The sequence below is a fragment of the Halichoerus grypus genome, chromosome 2 (assembly GCF_964656455.1).
Source record: "Halichoerus grypus chromosome 2, mHalGry1.hap1.1, whole genome shotgun sequence".
Lineage (NCBI taxonomy): Eukaryota > Metazoa > Chordata > Mammalia > Carnivora > Phocidae > Halichoerus > Halichoerus grypus.
In genome coordinates this window covers 134196463-134210909 of record NC_135713.1, presented here as the reverse complement: position 1 = coordinate 134210909, position 14447 = coordinate 134196463, and the positions used below count along the sequence as shown (strand labels likewise).

The 14447-nt window shown below is 43.7% G+C and overlaps 1 protein-coding gene across 3 annotated transcripts in view; it reads left to right on the top strand.

Annotated features, from left to right (window-relative positions):
• The window catches only part of SNX24 (sorting nexin 24), a 153149-nt gene that overhangs the window by 80497 nt on the left and 58205 nt on the right, over nt 1-14447 (top strand). The window lies entirely within an intron of this gene.

Genomic DNA, 14447 nt, shown 5'->3' with positions numbered 1-14447 from the left:
TCCTGGAAAAGGTAACATGCGGCACATGTATTCATGGACTCTTTGGTGAACGGGTATAAGGAGAACACGTATAATTCTTTTAATTCTTTTGAATTGTAAAGGCCACTTGACAAGATGGGTGTTCGAGTTCTTGGATTCATTTCATTACAAGTCTTAGAGAAAAGACACAAGAATACAGAAGGAATAGCTGAGTTTGGGGAGAAATAGTAAAGAAGAGAAGAGTGAATATTTTTTTTTATTTTCTACCAAAATTTAATGTTTTGCAGGTTAGGAATTGTTGGGGTGCTGACATTACCTTAATAACTAGACATAGCTTGTGAATATATATACAAGTGTATGTGTATATACACACATGCATGAATATATATATATGTACACATAACTGTATGCCCTAATTCATTTTCTTCACTTCTGTCACTTTATTAGGTAAGAAGTTAGATGGGAAGATACTAAGTAAATATATTAAGAAAGATAGTCTGTTCTTTTAATTTCATTAAAGACCTTTTAAATTTTCTGGGAACTGTAAGCGCATAAATGGCAAGATAGTGTGCTTATTCTGTATTAAAAGTTCTTTGGTGTTTCTTTAAAAATTAAACTTCCCCACTTTTTTTTTTAGTCAGGAGAATGAAATATTGAGTATAAACTTTAACAGGATATTATGGAGAAATTAGTGAAACTCTTTCCCTCTCTATACTTTTCTCTTACGATGGCAAGGAATAATATACATGTCATTCTTCAGTTAAAATTTTGTTAAATCCAGATTTGCTTCCAAAAGAAACAGTGCAGGTGGATATGGATTTAGACCAGATGTTGCTGTTAGCCTTTACAGAAGCTCCTACCCGGGGGTCTTAAAAAGAAGAACAAACCTGGAGTCTGGGTCTCGGTACCTTCTCGAGGGATTCTGTTTTTGCTTGCTTGTGTTTCAAGGAAACAGATTCTAGGGAGATTTCCGCGGGGTACTTCATGAAATAAATTCCTGCACTAAGATTAAAACCAGAACTCCAACCCCTGCTCAGCCTTTCATGAGCCGAGGATGGACTAGGGGACCTGTCACATGCAGGCTGCTTTCCTCACCTCCCAGCTCACCATGACCTCGACACAACCTTGCTGTCCCCTCCAGATTCCCCAGGACCGGTTCCACACCAGGCACAGCAGGTGACTGCCAATTAGGCCCGCCCTGGACCAGAGGCTCCCATGCCTCTCACCCCTGCAGGGGCGTTTCTCCTGCTCTCTAATGTGACTTTATTTTCTCCCCAGTGATGATAGGCAGTTCTCAGATACTCAGAGTCAGAAAAAAGTCCTGGGTTTTCTTGAACTCTTCCCTCAAATTCTGCAGTTCCTGTTAATAATTTTAGCTATTCTGGGGCACCTGGGTGGCTCAGTCGTTAAGCATCTGCCTCAGGTCATGGTCCCAGGGTCCTGGGATCGAGCCCCGCATCGGGCTCCCTGCTCCGCAGGAAGCCTGCTTCTCCCTCTCCCACTCCCCCTGCTTGTGTTCCCTCTCTCGCTGTGTCTCTCTCTGTCAAATAAATAAATAAAATATTTAAAAAAAATAATTTTAGCTATTCTTGTAATCATATAATCAGGCCTACTAGAGTTGGAAGTAGAAATTGTCAAATTTCTCAGTTTTGTGTGTTTAAAACATCCCAACAGGGACATGGAGAATAAAAATGGCTTCGTGAGGCAGAGTTGTAGTTATGTATTGACTGACTTCTACATTGTAGCACAGAAAGCAACTCCCAGACGTCTCCTTTCCTTGCCCCAGTGCAACTGTATGTGATTTGGCTAAATGATGACTATAGAAGATAGTTAAGTATAAATCATGGTAGGGTGTGAAAAAAGCAGAAGTCTGTCATCTTGACTGTAAAATTGTGTTAAGGATGGAAATCAGCAAAAAATTTACTGAGAATGCACGAGTTTTATTGATGGCTCCTGCGATGTTGTAGAACTTGACCGTTTTAAGACCATTTTTGGATACTCCCATTTCCATATTTGAATTTTGTGATGTGTTTTGAGTGTTATGTTTTTATGTAAAATATTTTCCTTTTACATTCAGTCAAATCTCTTACTTAATCTTCTTGAAATACTCACCTGTTTCGGCAGTCTGTGCCATTTGCCGTGTTGTCAGTGTCCTGGTTTTTCTGACATTTTACATTGTATTTCTTACTTGTTAAACATGTTTGGCCAGTGTCCCCATGTTAATTCTAAAACGATACACATGAGTTCTTAACCAAGCGCTTTGCTTCTTTCGAACAATAGGTGCATAGCTCTTCTCCATAGTCTGCAGACAGACAAATACGCCTCCTTGCTTATTGTCAGGCTAATTTTGAGGCAGAAACTAAGACTGTTACCCATTTCACAGTTCTTCTGGTTGTCTAAGGGAAGTTCTTAACGATTATTACTTCTCCCCAATTTTTATAATTGTTGATATTAAAATGCAAAGATAATATCCCAATTGTTTACACATTTCTTAGAATTTCTATTTTTGGGGTTTTTTTGGTTTTTTTTTTTTTAAAGATTTTTATTTTTTATTTATTTGACAGAGAGAGAGATAGCAAGAGCAGGAACACAAGCAAGGGGAGTGGGAGAAGGAGAAGCAGGCTTCCCGCCAAACAGGGAGCCCGATGCGGGGCTTGATCCCAGGACCCCGGGATCATGACCTGAGCTGAAGGCAGACACTTAACGACTGAGCCACCCTTGTGCCCCAAATTTCTTTCTATTTTTTGGAAACAGTCAAGAGGTGTTTTGTTTTTTTCCCTTCTAATAAATTCCTATTTTCCTCCTTTTCTTGAAATTGTTTAAAGATTTTATTTTTAAGCAATCTCTACACCGAACCTAGGGCTCGAAATTGCAACCCTGAGATTAAGAGTCGATTACTCCACCAGCTGAGCCAGCCAGATGCCCCTCTTTTCTTGAATTTTTTTAGTAAAGCGAATGCTTCTATGCTAACCATGTTCCTGCATGGTAGTAATTCTGGTGTAGAAGTTCCGTGTGTAGGCAGAATGTTCCCGAGCCTGCCTTTACCCCTGCCTGGCTCTTAAGTCCTGGGAGCAAGTTACATGATCTTTCTGTGTCTCAGGTTCCCCATTTGTAGGATAGGAATAATGAGAGTACTAACTTCATAGGATTATTTTATGAACTAAATGAGATTGTGTGCATCACATGGTAAATTTCCAATTATTTTTTGAAGATATTTATTTATTTGAGAGAAAGCAGGAGTGAGAGAGCACAAGCAGGGGGAGCGGCAGAGGGAGAGGGAGAAGCAGGGTTCCCGTTGGGCAGGGAGCCTGATGCGGGTCTTGATCCCAGGACCTGTAGATCATGACCTGAGCCGAAGGCAGACACTTAACCGACTGAGCCACCCAGGCTCCGTGGTAAATTTCCAATTATTGATCTAATCTTTTAGATCTATTCTTTTAGATCTAATTAGAGCTAATCTTTTCCGTACTCAAGGTGGTTTCCTTACACTAAATTATAAAAAGAAGCATTCTCTATCAAAGGGTTTGGATGTTTTTACAGCCCCTGATGTATGTTGCCAAATTATGTTATGGTTATAGCAGATATAAAATGCAACCAGCACATTTGAAAGTATCACAAAATCTTATCAGATTTGAATATTACCCCCCCCAAATTATATTTGTTTACTTAGTAAACAATGTATGTGGCCTTGTTGCTGTTTTCATTGGTGGGTCTTCAGTTTGTTTAGGAGCTGTATTCCCTCTTTTGGAATTGTCTTTCTGCTGCGGTCTCATTTGTTTTTGCCCATTAGTTTGCTTGGCCTGTTAATAAAATATTAGCCATTTGCTGAAAGTATTTTTCACACAGGACCTTTTGGCTATGATACTTATTTTAATTTACAAAAGCTTTAAATTGGTATGTTATCTGTTAGGTCAATTTTCCCTCTTTCAGATTTTGGGTCACACCAGTCATTTCTCCTAGAGCTATGAGGAGTATTAGATTCCGTTTTCTTTTAGCTTTTCCTGATGGGTGCATTTCCATAGTATGCACTTTGGACCCCCAGAATCAGCACAGTGTTGACTGAAATGCAGATTCTGGGTGCTACCCAGCCATGCTGAAGCAGAATCTCTGTGATGGAGCCCAGTCATCTGCCTGTTCAACTAGCATCCCACATGATGAGGCATCCCAGTGCCTCTTGAAGTTTGACAGGTCCTTTTGTGTGCTTCTCTTTTTAGATGCATCTCTTCAACAACCCTCCCCACCCACCCTCTCCCCATCATAGGCACTGAAGCCACAAAGTTTGAAACTTTGAGGTGTCTCTCCTGCCTTTCTCTTACCTTCCGTATTCGCAGGGCCATCAAGTCCCATTGACTGATTCCTCAAAATTTCTATACTATGCACCGTTTAACTTACCCCTTTCTCCTCTGCCCTCCCTAGCCAGAGTCTTACTATTTTATAAGTATTGCTTTAACTGTTTCTGATCCTTGTCTTCTGATTCATGCTTTGCTCTACATATCAGTTTCCCTAAAGCACCATTTCCTTCTTCATTCTTTTGCCCAAATACATTGAAATGGGTCCGTATTTTCAACCATATCATGGACCTTGACCGTCAAGGCCAGTAATCTTAGACTCTCTATTAGTCTCCTTTTACTGGTAGGATTTGTCACCACAGACCTAGTGGCTTAAAGCAACACACATTTATCTTTTTTTTTTTTTTAATTTAATTTAATTTTATTATGTTATGTTAATCACCATACATTACATCATGAGTTTTAGATGTAGTGTTCCATGATTCATTGTTTGCCTATAACACCCAGTGCTCCATTCAGTGCGTGCCCTCTTTAATACCCATCACCAGGCTAACCCATCCCCCACCCCCCTCCCCTCTAGAACCCTCAGTTTGTTTCTCAGAGTCCATAGTCTCTCATGGTTCGTCTCCCCCTCCGATTCCCGCCCCCCCTTCAAGCAACACACATTTATTATATGTCAACAGGGCCATGTTCCTCTTGGGAGGCTTTGGGGGAGATAATCCGTTTTCCTGCCTTTTCCAGCTTCTAGAAGCTGTTCACAGTCTGTGGCTTGTGGCCTCTTCCGTCTCCAAAGCCAGCAGTAAGGCCCCTGCAGGTTCTGTTTCTGTCATCATCTGTCCAGTCCCCACAATCCCCTCTCTGACGGTGACACTTTAGCCTCTCCCTTGAGATTACGTTGGCCGTACCTGCATAATCCCAGATAACGTCTCCATCTCAAGAGACTTGATTTAATCCCACCCTTCAGCCACGTAACGTGACACAGTCTAAGGTTCCAAGGATCAGGACGTGGACATCTTTGGGGAGAACCATTATTGTGTCAACCACAAACCCATTTTCTGGTCGACCTTATTTCTCACTTTCTCATGAGAAAACAGCAGTGGCCACCAAACCAGTCTCCCCATTCACCCCAGTGTATGAAAATCGCTTCTTCTGTCTGTCTTTGCCATGCCTTATGGCCTCCCCTCTGCGTTCTGATCTTTTCAAACCAAAGTAAAACATTGCATGTTCTCCTTCTCTCGTGTGGGTTTCTTTTATTCCCTCGTGTCTTTGTTCTTGGAATTCCTGTTCCTTTATTTTTATGTGTTTTTTTTAAAGGAATCTCTGTGCCCAACGTGTGCCTCGAACTCACCACCCCAAGATCAAGATTTGCATGCTCTACCGACTGAGCCAGCCAGGCACTCCTCCTGTTCCTTTGGAGTAGACGTTTCTACTTAACTTAAAAACATCTAAGAGGTCATTAAAATTTAGTTGTCCCTAAGTCTTGTCCAACTAGTCTTGTCCAACATTTTTTTATAAAAGAGACCATATCTTATCTTTTATATCTTCCTCACTGCCTGCTAGTGTTGGGCTCTTATTGGGCATTAAATAAATATTTGGCAAATGGGATGTTTGGAGGACATTATGCATATTTATGAATTACTGGAGGAATATTTGGGGTGAAAAAAATGGGGTTTGAGCTCACTGTAATTTCCATCCCATTGTAGCTCTCCAGTCCTAGGTGGGAACACCACCACCACCACCGCACTGAAACCCAAGCAAGCCTACCCTGTTCTGTGTTCACTTTTCGCATAGTATCCTTTTTAAAAATGAAGTTACACGGTCCCCTCCGTGCCGCTCAGGCCCAGACCGTGGTGACAGGGAGCCCGTCAGCTTGCACATGCTCCCCTGTGCCCCAGCAGCACGTGCCCACATCCCCTAGAGACGAGCAGGTTACCACTTTGAACGGTGGTCCTTGAGAGCAGCTTTACCTCCTTTACCTCCCTAGGCCTATAGTCACGGGAGTGAGTGGGGAGAAGAGCCTTCCCTGCATGGCCCGCTGCTGAGTCTTTGCCTTCCCAGCTGTTTGCTCTCAGCACCAGCCCAGAGGTTTCATGGAAATAGGGTGCTGGCTCATTACTAAATTAACTGTCCTCATTCTTGTTGTTGCCTCCTTTTGGCTTGAATAAAATATCACATTCTTGTATTTGAATTAACGAAGTACACATTTCAGAGGAACCCCAAAGCTGCCTTATGGGGTTAAACCAGGACGACAGCGCCACGTGTAGTGTTTCTAGACGGAACCCTAGGGATGTAGGGATGCCAAGGTGGAGTGAAAGTTTGAATTTTACCCTAAGGGCTCCCCACTTCTTTCCTTAACTTTCTTGTTCCATTTCCGTCTTCTTATTCATGTGCTCTGGAAAAGTATTTGTGTTCCCTTCTGTGGAAAATGGTCACTATTGGGGCACCTGGGTGGCTCAGTCGGTTGAGCATCCAACTCTTGGTTTCGGCTCAGGTCATGATCTCAGAGTCCTGGGATCCAGCCCCTGAGACCGGCTCCAAGCTCAGCAAGGACTGTGCTTGAGATTCCTTTCCCTCCCTGTCCTTCTGCTCTTCCCCTGCACTCATGCACATGCTCTCTCTCTCTTTCTCTCTCAAATAAATAAATAAATATATAAGTAAAAAACAAAGAAAACAGTCACTGTCACCAGCGTATATATGACATGTCTGAGTGGAGTAAGTTCTGAGTTTACTCTTCTCATGGTATAAAAAGGAAAAGGGGGGGCACTTGGCTAGCTTAGCCTCGGCTCTTGATCTCGGGGTTGAGTTCAAGCCCCGTGTTAGGTGTAGAGATTACTTGAAAATAAATAAATAAATAACAAATAAATAAATAAATAAAATCTTTTAAAAAAAAATAAAAAGGAAAGGGAGTGATCACTCCAGGAGAAGGGGACTGTGCTTGCAGTATCATGGAATCTGGTGGCTACCCACGTGGATCAGAAAGGCCATGTGGCTGGGTGCTGCATGGCCAGAACAGTTAATCATCTGCTGGAATGGCAGAGGAGTATTTATCTTGTGAGCAGCTGAGCCGTGCTGGAAACATATTGTCTTGGGTTTGTCTCTCCTCATCTAAAGCAATTCATTACTCACCTACAAATGCTGTCACAGATCCCCGCAGCTATGATGATCGGCTTCCTGCACACTCCTGACATAAATAAAAAGGAAAAGTGTTTTCAGTACTATATCTTCAAGATTTAAAAGAGGGAGAGAGAGAGACAGATAATGGAGTTGATTTTCTATTTTACAATGTAAGAAATGTCATGATTCGGTAGTTTTAAAGGAAGTTTCTTTAGCTTTAAACTGAAACCGAGTAAGCTTATTACCACAGAATAATTTAGCATTTTTTGCTTTGTTCCTGTTTGAGAAATACCTCAAATGGTGTAGAGGTGAGATATGTATTTATTCCCTTACAGACAGTCATAAATTGTTTCTCTCTCCCTCCCTCCTCCTCCCCTTCCTCAATATTGGATCAGTTTCATCAATAAATGAACATGTCGTAGCGTTTCCCATTTAGCACAGTAAAACCCGCCTTTGACTCCATGCTTCCCTCCCGTGTTGCCCCTGTTACTCTCCTTTCTTGGTAGAATTCCTTGACAGAGGAGTCTCTGCTTTCCCACTTCTGACCTCCTCTCTACCCAGTGTTTGACTTTCCCAGGCTCGCTGGGCGCAGTCTGACCGTGCCCCCTTCTTGGAACACTTTGCTGCCCGAGCGTGCGGTTTCAGCCCCTGCTCAGTGAGGGACCGACTGCCTGCTTCTCTGCCGGGCCTCTCAGAGTTGGAGGCCTCAGCCCTTGTATCAGCGCCCTGTTGGAGTGAAACAGATCACCACACACTCAGCAGCATAAAATAAGAAGACTGTATCCGCTCGGAGTTCCTGTGGGTCAGGAGTCTGCGCACAGGTGTACTGGGTTCTCGGCTTAGGGTCTCACCATGCCGACATCCAGGTGTCGCCAAGGCTGTGGTCCCGTCTGGGGCTCAGGGTCCTCTTCCAAGCTCATTTTGGGGAGACTCCGTTCCTTGCTGTCATGGGACTGAGGTCCCTTTTTGCTTGCTGACTGTCGACCAGAGGTAGCTCTCAGCTCCTCAAGGCCACCCCAAGTCCGAGCCATGTGGTTGTAACATGGCAAAGCCAGCAGTCTGCTAGGACTGGGTCTCATAAAAGGTAATCTGATCAAGGGAGTGACTATCCCCCACCACGTTTACAGATGCCATCTGAACCCAAGGGGGAAGGGATTCTGTAGCACATGCACCCAGAGACAGGGGATCTTGGGAGCTGTCTTAGGATTCTGCCATGACAGCAATTTTTTTTCTGTCTGTGCTAGTGGAGAAACTCCCAGTCATCTAGTTCCATGGCTCTAGGTTCCAGTTAGGTTTCTGATGCCCAGATCTACAGACCCCTATCCACTTGCCTACACTTTATCTCCATTTGAGTGCTTAGTGGGCCTCTGTGACTTAAAATCATCAGAACCAAATAGTGGGTTCCTTTATGCCAGGATTATTTTTGGTTGGATGTAATAGGAACTTGACTAGGTTTCTTAAACGAGTGAGAGATGATTCTCACACTGCAACAAAACTAAAAGCAGGCAGTCCAAGTTGATGTGGCAATTCCACAGTATCCGTGTTCCAAGCTCCTTTTTGTCTTTCTGCTTTACCATCTTTACCTTTGCAGGTGCCTTGCTCCCTTCTAGTTACAATATAGCTGCTGTCTCTCCAGTCCTTGCTTCTGCATTTCTGTCAGGAAGAAGGGCCTTTTTCTTTTTTCTTTTCTTTCTGTCTTTCCTTCTTTTCTTTTCTCTTCTCTTCTTTTCTTTTCTTTTCTTTCACTTCCTTTTTCCTTCTTTTCTTTTTTCTCTGCTTTTCTTCCTTTTCTTTTCTTTTCTTTTCTTTTCTCTCTGAGGAAAACAGGAGCCTTACCCAGTAGACTTAAACTACATTTCGTTAACACCTCTGTCACATGGCCATCCTAATTACAGGGGAACTTGGGAAATCAAGATTTTTTGCCCATTTTGTTGGCACTCTGAATGACATTGGGTTTTTGGTTTTGGATTTTTGGGGGTTTTTTGCAAGAAGAAGGAAGGAGTGAATATTGGGTAAGCAGCTAACAATTTCACCTGTAAGCCCTACTTATGTGAGATTAGACTTTGCTGCAAGTAACTCTAGAGCCAAAATAATGGTGGCATTCACAGATATACATTTATTTATTTATTTATTTATTTATAAAGAGAGAGCACGAGCAGGGGGAGGGGCTAAGGGAGAGGGAGAAGGAAACTCCCCACTGAGCAGAGAGCCTGACGCCAGGCTCGATCCCAGGACCCTGGGATCATGACCTGAGCTGAAGGCAGACACTTAACCAACTGAGCCACTCAGGTGCCCCACAGATATACCTTTATTTTTCTCATGTAAATGTGTAGGACTGGTATGGCTGTTTCATGATCATCAGGGGCCCAGGCTCTCGTGGCTTTACCGTTCTCCAGGGGAGGCTTCTACCTCGTGGTTGAAGGTGATGGTCACGTGTCTCTCTAGCCATTACGTGGCCAGGTCAGCCAGCAGGATGGAGGAAAGGAAAGAAGGAAATAGTCCTTCCCTGTAAGAACACTTCCTGAAAGGTGCACATACATGTCTGTTTACCTGCCTTCCACCAGAATTCAGTCATATGGCCACACAGCTTCAAGGGAATTTGGGGGTATGTGTTATTTATTCTGGGCGGTCATGTACTCAACCTGAAAATCCATTCTGTCCTGTAGAAGGGAGAGACCGTGGATTTGAGGAGATAACTAGTGTTCCCTGCCACTTTCCCTGAACCTGGCTTTCTACCACCTTTGAGTAAACAGTAGGCGGGTCACTCAAATCTGGCTGCCAGTCGAAGCCACAAACCTGAAACAGCTAGGGACTTGGAGTGGTTCTGAACATCTCTTCTTTCTGCATACCCCTGCAGCCTCTACTTGTCCCCGCTTCCACTGCCAGGACCATAGTCCAAATCACCCTGGTCTCTTGCCTGGATTTCTTCTGTAGAAGCTTCTGACCAGTCTCCCCACATTGACTCCCGCCCTGTTATGGTGCATCTTGCTTATGGAATCTAGCATGACCTCTTTAAAGTAAATTTCTATCAGGTCATTCCCTTGCTGAAGACATTCACTAAGCTTCCCATTTAAAATGAACACAATTTTCTGCGTAGCCTCCAAGGCCCTACAGTGTGCGAGGCTGCCGCCTCTCTGAACCCGTCTCCTCCTTGCTGTGTTTTGACCACCCATTGCTCTGTCTGCTGCAATGTTCCTTCACCAGCTCCTTACCTGGCTCCTTCCCTGCGTGATTCACATCCCACCCCACACAGGCCCCCAACTCCCATCCCTTTCTGTTACTATCTGCCCCCACCCTGTTTTATTACCTCGAATACTGTTTCTTGTCTTTGCCTGGTATGTAAGCCCCATGTGCCCCAGGAGTGTCTCTAGCGCTGAATTAACCTGTAGGAGAGGCTCAGTGTCTTCTCCATGACCTTCTTCAGGGGCTCTTGCCTCCCCCTGGAACTTATCTTTTCTAATAGACAAAAGATCATCTACTTGAACAAAACCTGAAATGTATTCATCTTCCCCATTCTGTCTACTGCATGGATCAGCCTTCTCCCAGAAACTCCCCACTCCAAATCTGCTGTCCCTGGATTCCCTTCCTCACACTGATGGGGCAGAGCTGTGAGTCCTGATCCTCTTCTTTCTCTTTGCTTTCAGCTGTTTTCTGGAGTTACATCCTCAACTTCCTTTGTGTAAAAGAAGCCATAGGAGGTAAACCTTTTGAGGTCTTGAATGTCAGAAAATGCTTTTGTTCTCCCACACATGATTGATGGTATGGCCGGTGATAGAAATCCATGCTCACGTTACATCTTTGCAGCATTAATGTCCTAACATCCACCGTTGCCTATGAAAAGTCAGCTGCACCTGCCGTTTCCCTTCCTGTGCTCGTCACCCAATGTTTTCCCTGGGTCTTCCCTCTGTCCTTGTTTTCCTGAGAGCTCACAGATAAATGTCAGTAGCTGTGGGGCTTTTAAAGTATATTATGCTGGTGCTTAGTGATTCTTAATCTGAAGATCTATATGAAGTCACATAATTCTTCTGTCATTTCTTTGAGAATTTCTTTTCTCCTTTATGGAATGCTTATTGAGTTTATATTAAACTTCCTGGATTAATCCTGGTGGTGGTTTTCTTTTCACCTAACTTTGCTCTCACTCTTTGTTGTACAGTTTGAGAGATGTCCATGATTTTATATTCTACCTCTTTTAATTTTTTACTTCTGTATCATGTTTTTTAATTAAAAAAAAAAACTCATTCTTTTTTTTTTCATAGTACTGTCTTTTTGTTTTATAGAAGCAATATCTTCTCAGATCTCCCTGCTGATAATAGATGGATGTCAAAGATCTCTTCTGTTACTTGTTTTCCTTTGGGGTTCATTGTTCCACTTGTTTTTCTTGTCCTTTCTTTTTCATAGTGCTGTCTTTGCTGTGATAGCTAGCCTCAGTTGCCCATCCAACAAGATGAATTATTCTTGGTGTTTGTCACTGGTACCTCTGCCTTGGGTATGCAAGCCTGGTCCCTCTGGAGGGTGTGTCAGCTGGAGGGCTTTGTCATAGGGAGTGAGAGGAGAGAGCCAGCTGTTAGACTGGGGACCCCACGACAGGATGAGTAGAATGGCAAATGCCGTCGTTCCAACCAGATGCCTCATTCATTTTCCTGAGGGACGCTGACCCTTTTTTATGGGGCAGGGGTGTGAGTGCAGCCAGGTTACTAGACCCCCCGCTTATGGGGGTAGGGGTAGAGTGTCCATTGGCACGAGCCCTGGCATTGTCTCATCCCTCTTCTTGGTTCCCCACCCCCCCACCCTTACACCAGTCCTGAGCACAAAGCTCTCAAGTCTGTTGAGAAGACGGGGGTACCCGCTCTTTGCTATCCCTTGAGGTGGCCTGGCGGGGGGGCTTCCTCCGGTCTGTTTTCTTCATTGACGTACTCCTGCTTTCTGTCTTGTAGAAAGTTCTTGATCTCTCAGTTGGTAAGTACTTCTTCTCTGCCCCTTTGTTTTCATTCTTCTGTGTCCCATTACCTTTGGCTTTTTGCCTTTTCTTTTCTTTTTGGATGTCTGTCAGGATTCAATTCAGGTACATAAAACAGGAAGTCCTAATACCAGTAACCTTTAAGAAAAAAAAGGGGGGGGATGATTTTTTTTTTTTCCTCTCAAAACACAAGTCTGGGGGTGAGCAGTCCAGGGCTGTTGAGGCAGCTCCTGAAGGCTCTCAGGCATGCAGCTGCTTCCTCCTTTCTCCTCAGTCATCTGAAACACCTGGCTTCCATCCTCAGAGTCACCCCATGGTGGCAGATGGGCACTGCAGCTCCAGCCATCACGGTCACATTCTAGGCAGGAAGAAGGTGGTGGGGGACGGACGTGGGTGGGGTGTGAGATACGGTAGAACAGAAGGTGCAAGCCAGCTGAGTCTGTTCTTTTTCTTTTTAATTGTATTTATTTATTTATTTATTTTTAGTAATCTCTATAGCCAAATGGTACTGGTACCTCATACTGATTTAGTAATCTCTATAGCCAAATGGGGCTTGAACTCACAACCCCACGATCCAGAGTTGCATGCTCTACCGACTGAGCCAGCTAGGCGCCCCGAGTCTGTTCCATTTTAAAAGAGTTTTTATGAAAAGTCCTCAGTGTCTTCGGATTACTACTGTCTTCCACTCTCTGCAGGGGGGCTGGGAAATTGAGCATTTTGGCTGAATTTAGCTGAATACATGATTATTCCTAATAATACAGGAGCTCTATTGGTGAGGAAAGCAGGGAGAGTGGATTTGTGGTTTGCAGCTAGCACTTTCACATTAGTATTTTAATGGCACTTAAGGTGTGGAGGGACGCGGCAAATCCAGGCTCAGCCTGGTGGCTTGAACTGGAAGTGCTGATCTGGGAAATGTACAAAGACCTCTTCTTTTTCGGTTAATGATAAATATATTCTTCTGTACAGGAAGATGTTTTTATTTCAGGTTTAGCTGCTAGACTTTAACTGTGTGCATTTTCTTAGTGATTATTCTCCTTACGTGCATGTGTAGTAAAGGGACAGTCTGTGATGAGAAAAACTTTTGTTTGTCTGTGTTTTTGAAACTTTGAAAAACAATTTTGATTTTCTGAGCTGCTGTCTAGGCATTTTACAGTATGATAACCCTGCTCACACCCAGAGTCGGAACATTTAGGTGAGGACTCGAATTCAGGATTTCTGCCGTAAGTTCTCACTTGGCTTTCCCTGGTACCTTTTAAAATAACCTTTTGGAGTTAAGCCCTCGACAAGTTAGTGACCTCCGTCCTGACCACCTGTAACTGATAGGTGCTTGCTACCCTGCTCTCTTATCGCCTCTTGCTCATAACCTGCTACCCCTCCCTTCCTTCTGGGATCTGTAATATATCTTCTGACTCTACGTCCTTTCCGTGGGGTATAATGAAACTGTGCCTTCATTCAAAACAAGCCCATGGCGTTCACTTCCCCAGCGTGGGAGCTCAGATGCTCAGGGCTTGCGCTCCTTACTCAGCAGGTCATAATCTGTATATTCTTAACCAGCTCTGACTTCCCACTACACAGTCTCAGTGGGTTTTCCAGGTTTTTAATTAGAATACTAACCTTCATTCTGCTTTAGTCAGTGTATCAGTTTCATATTACTGTTGTAACATATTAGCACAAACTTAGTGGCTTAAAACAAGACAAATTTATTTTTTTAATCCTTCTTGAGGTCAAAAGTCCGAAACGAGTTTCGCTGGGCTAAAATCAAGGCGTCACGAGGCTGGAGGGGAGCATCCATTCCCTTTCCGTTCCAGCTTCTAGAGATCACCTGGGCTCTTGACCCTTCCTCTGGGGTGGAAGCCAGTCATGTAGCATCTTCCAGACTCTCTCTGACTCTGACCCTCCTGCTTTCCTCTTATAAGGAATCTTATTATTACACTGAGCCCACCTGGATAATCTAAGAGAATCACTCCATTTTTAAGACCCTTAATTTAATCACCTCTGCAAAGTGGCTGGCCATGTAAAATAAAGTAACATTCACAGGTTAGGATGTCAGTGTTGTAGACAGGATGTACCTACCACAGGCAGCTCTAACTCAAGTTCCAGTAGAACTT